Source organism: Rhinopithecus bieti, unplaced genomic scaffold, assembly GCF_001698545.2.
Source record: "Rhinopithecus bieti isolate Rb0 unplaced genomic scaffold, ASM169854v2 scaffold_42380, whole genome shotgun sequence".
In the NCBI taxonomy this organism is placed as follows: domain Eukaryota; kingdom Metazoa; phylum Chordata; class Mammalia; order Primates; family Cercopithecidae; genus Rhinopithecus; species Rhinopithecus bieti.
Genome location: NW_016818327.1, coordinates 1,562,304 through 1,569,999, shown reverse-complemented (window position 1 = coordinate 1,569,999; position 7,696 = coordinate 1,562,304). Strand labels below are relative to the sequence as shown.

General features: G+C 36.4%; 1 protein-coding gene across 1 annotated transcript in view; it reads left to right on the top strand.

The window, feature by feature from the left end:
* CPED1 (cadherin like and PC-esterase domain containing 1) overlaps positions 1 to 7,696 on the top strand; it is a 330,507-nt gene that overhangs the window by 251,337 nt on the left and 71,474 nt on the right. The window lies entirely within an intron of this gene.

Genomic DNA, 7,696 nt, shown 5'->3' with positions numbered 1-7,696 from the left:
CTTAGTTTGGCTGGATATAAAATTCTGGCTTGAAAATTCTTTTAAGAATGATGAATATTGGCCCCACTCTCTTCTGGCTTATAGGGTTTCTGCTGAGAGGTCCGCTGTTAGTGTGATGGGCTTCCCTTTGTGGGTAACCTGACCTTTCTCTCTGGCTGCCATTAGTATCTTTTCCTTCATTTCAACCTTGGTGAATCTGACAATTTTGTGTCTTGGGGTTGCTCTTCTTGAGGACAATCTTTGTGGTGTTCTCTGTATTTCCTGAATTTGAACATTGGCCTGCCTTGCTAGGTTGGGGAAATTCTTCTGGATAATATCCTGGAGATAATATCCTGTTTTCCAACTTGGTTCCATTCTCCCCATCACTTTCAGGTACACCACTCAAATGTAGATTTGGTCTTTTCACATAGTTCCATATTTCTTGGAGGCTTTGTTCATTTCTTTTTACTTTTTTCTCGAACCTTGTTTTCTCTCTTCATTTCATTAATTTGATCTTCAATCACTGATACCCTTTCTTCCACTTCATCGAATTGGGTACTGAAGCTTGTGCATGAGCCACGAAATTCTCATGCCATGCTTTTCAGCTCCATCAGGCCATTTAAGGTCTTCTCTGCACTGTTAATTCTAGTTAGCCATTCGTTTAACCTTTTTTCAAGGTTTTTAGCTTCCTTGTGGTGGGTTTGAACATGCTTCTTTAGCTTGGAGAAGTTTTTTATTACCAGCCTTCTGAAGCCTACTTCTGTCAACTCATCAAAGTCATTCTCCATCCAGCTTTGCTCCATTGCTGGTGAGGAGCTGCAGTCCTTTGGAGGAGAAGAGGTGCTCTGGTTTTTAGTATTTTCAGCTTTTCTGCTCTGGTTTCTCCCCATCTTCGTGGTTTTATCTACCTTTAGTCTTTGATGTTGGTGATCTACAGATGGGGTTTTGGTGTAGATGTCCTTTTTGTTGATGTTGGTGCTATTTCCTTCTGTTTGTTAGTTTTCCTTGTAACAGTCCCTTAGCTGCAGGCCCCTTAGCTGCAGGTCTGTTGAAGTTTGCTGGAGGTCCACTCCAGATCCTGTTTGCCTGGGTGTCACCAGCAGAGGCTTGGTTGGAAATGCAAAAATCACCTGTCCTCTGCATCGATCACGCTGGGAGCTGCAGACTGGAGCTGTTCCTGTTCAGCCATCTTGGAATGGATCTCCTCTGCATCCATCTTTTCTAAGAATTACAAAATATTTGATTATCTGGATGTAGCATAAGTTATTTAACCAGTTTTGTATTGATGGACACTTGAGATGTGTTTAGTTTTGTGTTATTAATATTTTATGAAGTGCTCCAATCAATTTCCTTGTACATCTATCTTTGTGTACTTTGTAAAGTATATTTGTAGGATGAAGTCTTAGCAGTATAATTGCTGGATTAAATTTATATAAATGCAATTATTTTTACAGATATTTCAAATGCCCTCCATAAAAGAGAAAATATCTCTTAATATTAATTTACATAAATTACTCTCTTTTCTTCCTGAAAACATTCAATTTTGGGATGTATGTGGTATCTCAAGGGCTATTTTAGATAGATTATCATTAATTATTTATTGCTTATGTAAACTTAAGCTAATTATTCTGTTAATGTTTATTGAATGTCTGATGCTGTGAATCAGACAATAGCTACTCAGTATTTTATGGCTGATTGACTACAATGCAAAGAGAGTTGTTAAATTTAAAGACCATGTAAACATAGAAAATAATTCATTCCTTCAGAACAAGATGCCAGTCTGTACAAGGAATCCATTTGGAAATTTCTCAAAAGGGAGAACCACAAACACAAAATTCTAGAGCTAAATATATCATATGGGAATTATTTAGACAATTATTTTGTAGAGACTCAAAAACATTAGAGCCAGAATTATATTGGAGGTCATTCCAGTGCCCCAACTATCCATGCTAGCAGAAACCCAGCATTGGCTATATAGGTCATGTTTACCCTTATGTTCTCCCCTTTCTTCTCTATTCCAGTGACCCTTTCTCTGCAGCTGGTCCCCACACTTACATCCATCCATTTCTTCTCCTTCCATTGATCCCATATACTGACAATAGTTTCTATCAAGAGCCATGTTTTGAATGTTTATCACATGCCGAGGACTGTGACAAGTGCTAGAAACAGAAAGATCGTAACACACTTTCTGATCTGGGTTTACATAGTGGACGGATTTATACCAAAAACAGCCTCAGTGTGACTGTACCTGAAAGACATAAAGCAATGCAAGTTGATTTTAAACAACCAACTTTCAACTAGGATTGGAGTGGAGATGGAGTAAAGGTGAAAGACAAAGTATAGATTAATTCACAGGAAGATTGAGATTAGACTATAAAACCAATGATTTGCTCTGCTTTTAGAAAAGTCAGCTATATATTAAGATGAAATGGCAGAGGTATAAAGTAAGATGGACCTCCATTTAAAACCTACCTCTCGGTAATTTAGCATTTCTATTTTCTTATTCCTAAAATGAAGGGAAGAGTTGTTGTGAGAAAAAATAAGATAATATGTGTAAATAACTTACATGCCAGGCATGTAATAAATGCTTTAAAAATATATCTATTTCAATTATCATTATGCTCCAGTTTTATCCCTGAGAAGCTTGACGAATCTATACTAGGTTTCTGGTAGGTTGGAAGGCAGGTTAGAACTCCAAGTAGCACCTAATATTCATCCTGAGATTTGCAAAATAGTTTTGGAATAAACTTATAGCAGAACAGACAATTCTTATTTGGCAAACTACTTAAGATTTGTCACAAAAATCAACTCAAAATGGATTAAAGACTTAAATGTAATCCCAGAAACTGTAAAAATACTAGAAGAAAACCTAGGGAAAGGTCTCCTGGACATTGGTTTAGGTAAATAATTTGATTAAAACTTCAAAATCACAGGCAACAAAACCAAAAATAGACTAATGGGACTTAATTAAACTAGAACGCTTCTGCACAGCAAAAGAAAAGCAAGAGGTAACTTGTTGAATGAGAGAAAATATTTGCAAACTATTCTCCTGACAGGGGACTAATATCTAGCATACACAAGGAACTCAAACAACAAGTAAAAAAGCAAACAATTCCATCAACAAGTGGGCAACATATGGGAATAGACATTTCTCAAAAGAAGACATACAAATGGCCAGTGAGTACATTAAAAAAATGCTCAATATCACTAATCATCAGAGAAATGCAAATGAAAACCACAGTGAGATATTATCTAACTCCAGTCAGAATGACTATTATTAAAAAGACAAAAAAGAAAAGATGTTGGCAAGGATGTGAAGAAAAGAGAACTTTTATACACTATTGGTGGGAATATAAACTAGTACTGCTACCATGGACAACGATATAGAGATTTCTAAAAAAAAAAGCAAAAAAAATCCACCACCACCCCAAAATAGAATTACCATCCAATCCAGCAATTCCACTACTGCGTATATAACCAGAAGAAAAAACATCCATTTATCAAAGGGATACCTGCACTCATATGTTGTAGTACTATTCACAATAGCAAAGATATGAAATCAGCATAAGTACCTATCAGTGGATGAATGGATAAAGAAAATGTGGAGCATGGACTATTACTTGGCCATAAAAAATGAAACTATGTCATTTGTAGCAACATAGATGGAACTGGAGGTTATTATCTTAAGACAAATAAACCAGGCACAAAAAGACAAATATTATGTGTTCTCACTTATATGTGGGGGCTAAAACATTGATCACATGGTGGTGGAGAGTGAAAAGATAGATAACAGAGTCTGGAAAGAATGAATGGGGGTAAGGGAGGAGGATGAAGAGCAGTGGGTTAAAGGGTACAAACATACAGTAAGACAGAAGGAATAAACTCAGTGTTTGATATCAGAGTAGGGTAAATACAGCTAACAAAAATGTATTATACTCAGATGATGGACAATTTAAATACCCTGACTTGGCCACTAAGCATTATATACCCATGTGAGAAAATTTCACATGTACCTCATAAATTTTGTACGAAATTTTTAAATAGACTTGTTAATGTCTCCTTCCCAATTTGTGAATATGATATTTTTAAAAGAATTTTAAAAAATTAGAGAGACAAATGCTTATATCCTAAATAGCATAAATGGCCATATTTAAATATCTCCTAAAGTTATGCTCTATATGATATATTTTGCATGATAAACATCTTCAATATGAATCACAAACAACTCAGGATGTGTTATCTTGCTTCTCAGCATATGTCTAAGAAATCAGTCTTCTTGCCAAAAGGAGAAAAAAGTTTCAAAATCAAAATTATGAGTCTCATAGATTGATTTTCATAGTATAAATGAAATGAAATGAAATGAAATGAAGGTCCTTGTAATGGGAAGCCATTAGAAATCTCAAAACCAAATATTTCATGATTTTCACTTTACAGTACGTATCATAATATATATCATGTGGCACTCAGGAAACTTCTCAGTTGACCATAATTAATTTATAAGAAAATTTGAAAAATTGGAATTTTTTTTTATTATACTTTAAGTTCTAGGGTACATGTGCATAACGTGCAGGTTTGTTACATATGTATACTTGTGCCATGTTTTTGTTTATGGCAGGAACTGATGAAATATTTTCTAATGATGGAAGCTAAAATTCCCTAACACAATGTTTGTGTGTCTTATACTAAGTTCATCTTTCTATGCAGTTTAATTTTTCTCTTATTCTAAAATGTTTATTTTTTAGTGCATGTCCTAAAAAAAGAAACGTGAGTGCTTCAAAACAGACCTTGAGAATGAAATGCTTTCAGTTAACCTTATGGAAACATCATATAAAGTAGCACTGGACAAAGTAGAAGTTACTTAAGTCAAGCAAAGTGTGGGGTGAAGACTGGATGGAGATTAGCCAAAGAGGAGGACACCAGCCAAACCTTATCCTGAATGCAATGCAATCTCTTGAATTATTTCAAGCAACAAAGGCAGTTTAAAAATTTTGCATTTCAGGAAGATGACATTAGCAACAACGTGGAAAATAGACATACGAGTGGTCCATAGAACTGTAGCAGAGGAGACCCATTAAGAGGTCAAGGCAATTCCCATGATAAAAGAACATGAAGACACAGATCAAAATAGTATCCATTGAAATCAAGAAAAAAACAAATCAAGAAGAGAAAGTTGACATGAATATCTGGTGATTGAATGCTAGGGGCAATGAAGAGAAGGGAAACTTGGGTAACTGAAATGTCTGGCTTGGGCACCGAATATTCCAAGCTCAACAATATTGAGGTTATTGGGGATGGAACAGATTTTGGAATGATTTTTTTAAGTTCAATTTCAGCTGTTGGGTGAGTAACAACCAACCTGACTAATAGTAGCTTAAACAAATAAGAGATATTTTCTTCTTATCCAATAAAAAGTCCAGAAGCAGACGTTTGCAGCAGATCAAGAACATCAGCACATATCAAATGGTTTCAGAAGATCAAGAATGTCAGCACAGATCAAAATGGTTTCAGAAGATCAAGGATGTCAGCACTAAAGTCTCCACAAAGTTTTTGGCCTTTCCTCCATAATTTAAGATAGTTGTTGTTCTTCCAGCTATCAATTTCCTGTTCCACAAGCAGAGAAGAAACAAGAGAGGAGAAAGGAACAGCCTCTGTACCAGAAAAACATAGGCTTTCTCTGCAATTCCCTGCAAGTTTATACTTAAATTTCACTGACCAGAAATGTGTCAGTGGCCACTCTTGGCTGTAAGAAAAATAGGGGAGACATGTTATTAGTGTTCTTTTTAGGAGAGCAAAGCAAGGAAAAGTAAGATCAGAATGGGTTTTGACTCAACCTGTGATATCTGTCATAGTTATATTGAAATTGAGGTACTTCCGAGACATCCAAGGGAGATGTCCAGGAAGCAGATGACTATGTGTCTGGAAGCCCTGAGAGTGGCCTAGACAGGGATCCAGTTTGGGAGTCATGATCATTCAAGTTGTGGTCATGTCATGAAGATGGATGATATCTCCCAGAATACAAAGTAAAAGCACTAAGGGCATGATTATAGAAAAGGTCAGACCGTAAGGGCTGGGTAACAGAAAGAATCTTCAAAGTAGTTGGTATTTGGTAATAAGTAGTGTTAACAAAAGCAAAAGGTGAGCATTTCCAGAAGTAGAAAAGAATGAGATGAAAAATACAAGTGAAGCAAGCAAACTTTCACAGATGGAAGATTTACTTTGCTACAACATAAGAAGAGATATCTAGGCATGATTGTCTTATTGTCAGATAGAACAAATTTGAGCAAATTACTGTCTAATGGGTTCTAATTTTTTATGAATTAGAAGACAAGATCATCTAATGAGACCAACAGAGATGTTGAAATGAGGGAGCTTAAGGAGAATGATGAAGATTTGAAGTAGCCTTTGTGAAGAATGGGGAAATATTCCAACTAAGATAATAGAACAAAGATTTCCAGGCAGTACTGAGAGACCATCAGGAAATGTGTCTGACATTTATCTTTACATGTGTGTGATTTTTGCCAGTGTCACTGACTGGTGTGTAGAACCTTGGATGGAGATAGATTGGATTGTTCCAGGATTGGAGAGTTGCTGTGCACCATTAGTAAAATAAAAAAGGGAAGATGTGGATTGTTGAGGTATAGAAATGAGCATTATAGACACAAATTGAAAGAGAGTTAGGAATCATGGGAATGGAAGTTCTGCATGACTGCAGAAGAGGCAGGAATAAGGTAGAAGAAAAGTATATTTTATTTGGAGAAAAGGAATTAGAATTTAAAATTACAGGTAGAGTATCTCTGGCTTGAATAAAATATTCTAACATTTGAACAAAAATATTGTTGAATGAAATAGAATGAATCCATACAGACCTTTGATAGCAAATTGTGAAATGGAGAGAATGACAATGACTAAGGTGTCCATTGGTATGTGGAAGCATAATTAAGATGTTGATAGAAGATTGCCACAAGGGAGGAGGAGCCAGGTGAAATGAGCCACAGCAGAGGGTAACACAATGGAATAATGGTTTGAAAGAGGCAGTTGGTAGACAAGAGGAAGTAAACTTCCTGACTACGCAGGTGGCCTTCCTGGAGATGGTTACAGAGAAAGAGGGCAAATTGTCTTTTCCCACAAAGTCACAGGGCAAGTTTTCTTTCCATTCCCCCTGACCTGTTCCCCCTGTGCCAGGATGGGTTTCTGGGAAGGTGAGGAGATGGAGGGAACATTGCGTGAAGCCTTTGAGATTGTAGAAGGGTTTGCTTACCATGGATGGAGTAGCAGAAGATCAGTGAAATTGGATTAGAGGAGAGATGAATAGCAGGCCTTGCATTTTGGTCCATGCACAAGGGTGCTAAAGATATGAGATGTGTTTAATTAGATCCCATTTGTCAATTTTGGCTTTTGCTGCCGTTGCTTTTGGTGTTTTAGACATGAAGTCCTTGCCCATGCCTATGTCCTGAATGGTACTACCTAGATTTTCTTCTAGGGTTTTTATGGTATTAGGTCTAACATTTAAGTCTCTAATCCATCTTGAATTAATCTTCGTATAAGGGGTAAGGAAAGGATCCAGTTTCAGCTTTCTACTTATGGCTAGCCAATTTTCCCAGCACCATTTATTAAATAGGGAATCCTTTCCCCATTTCTTGTTTCTCTCAGGTTTGTCAAAGATCAGATGGCTGTAGATGTGTGGTATTATTTCTGAGGACTCTGTTCTGTTCCATTG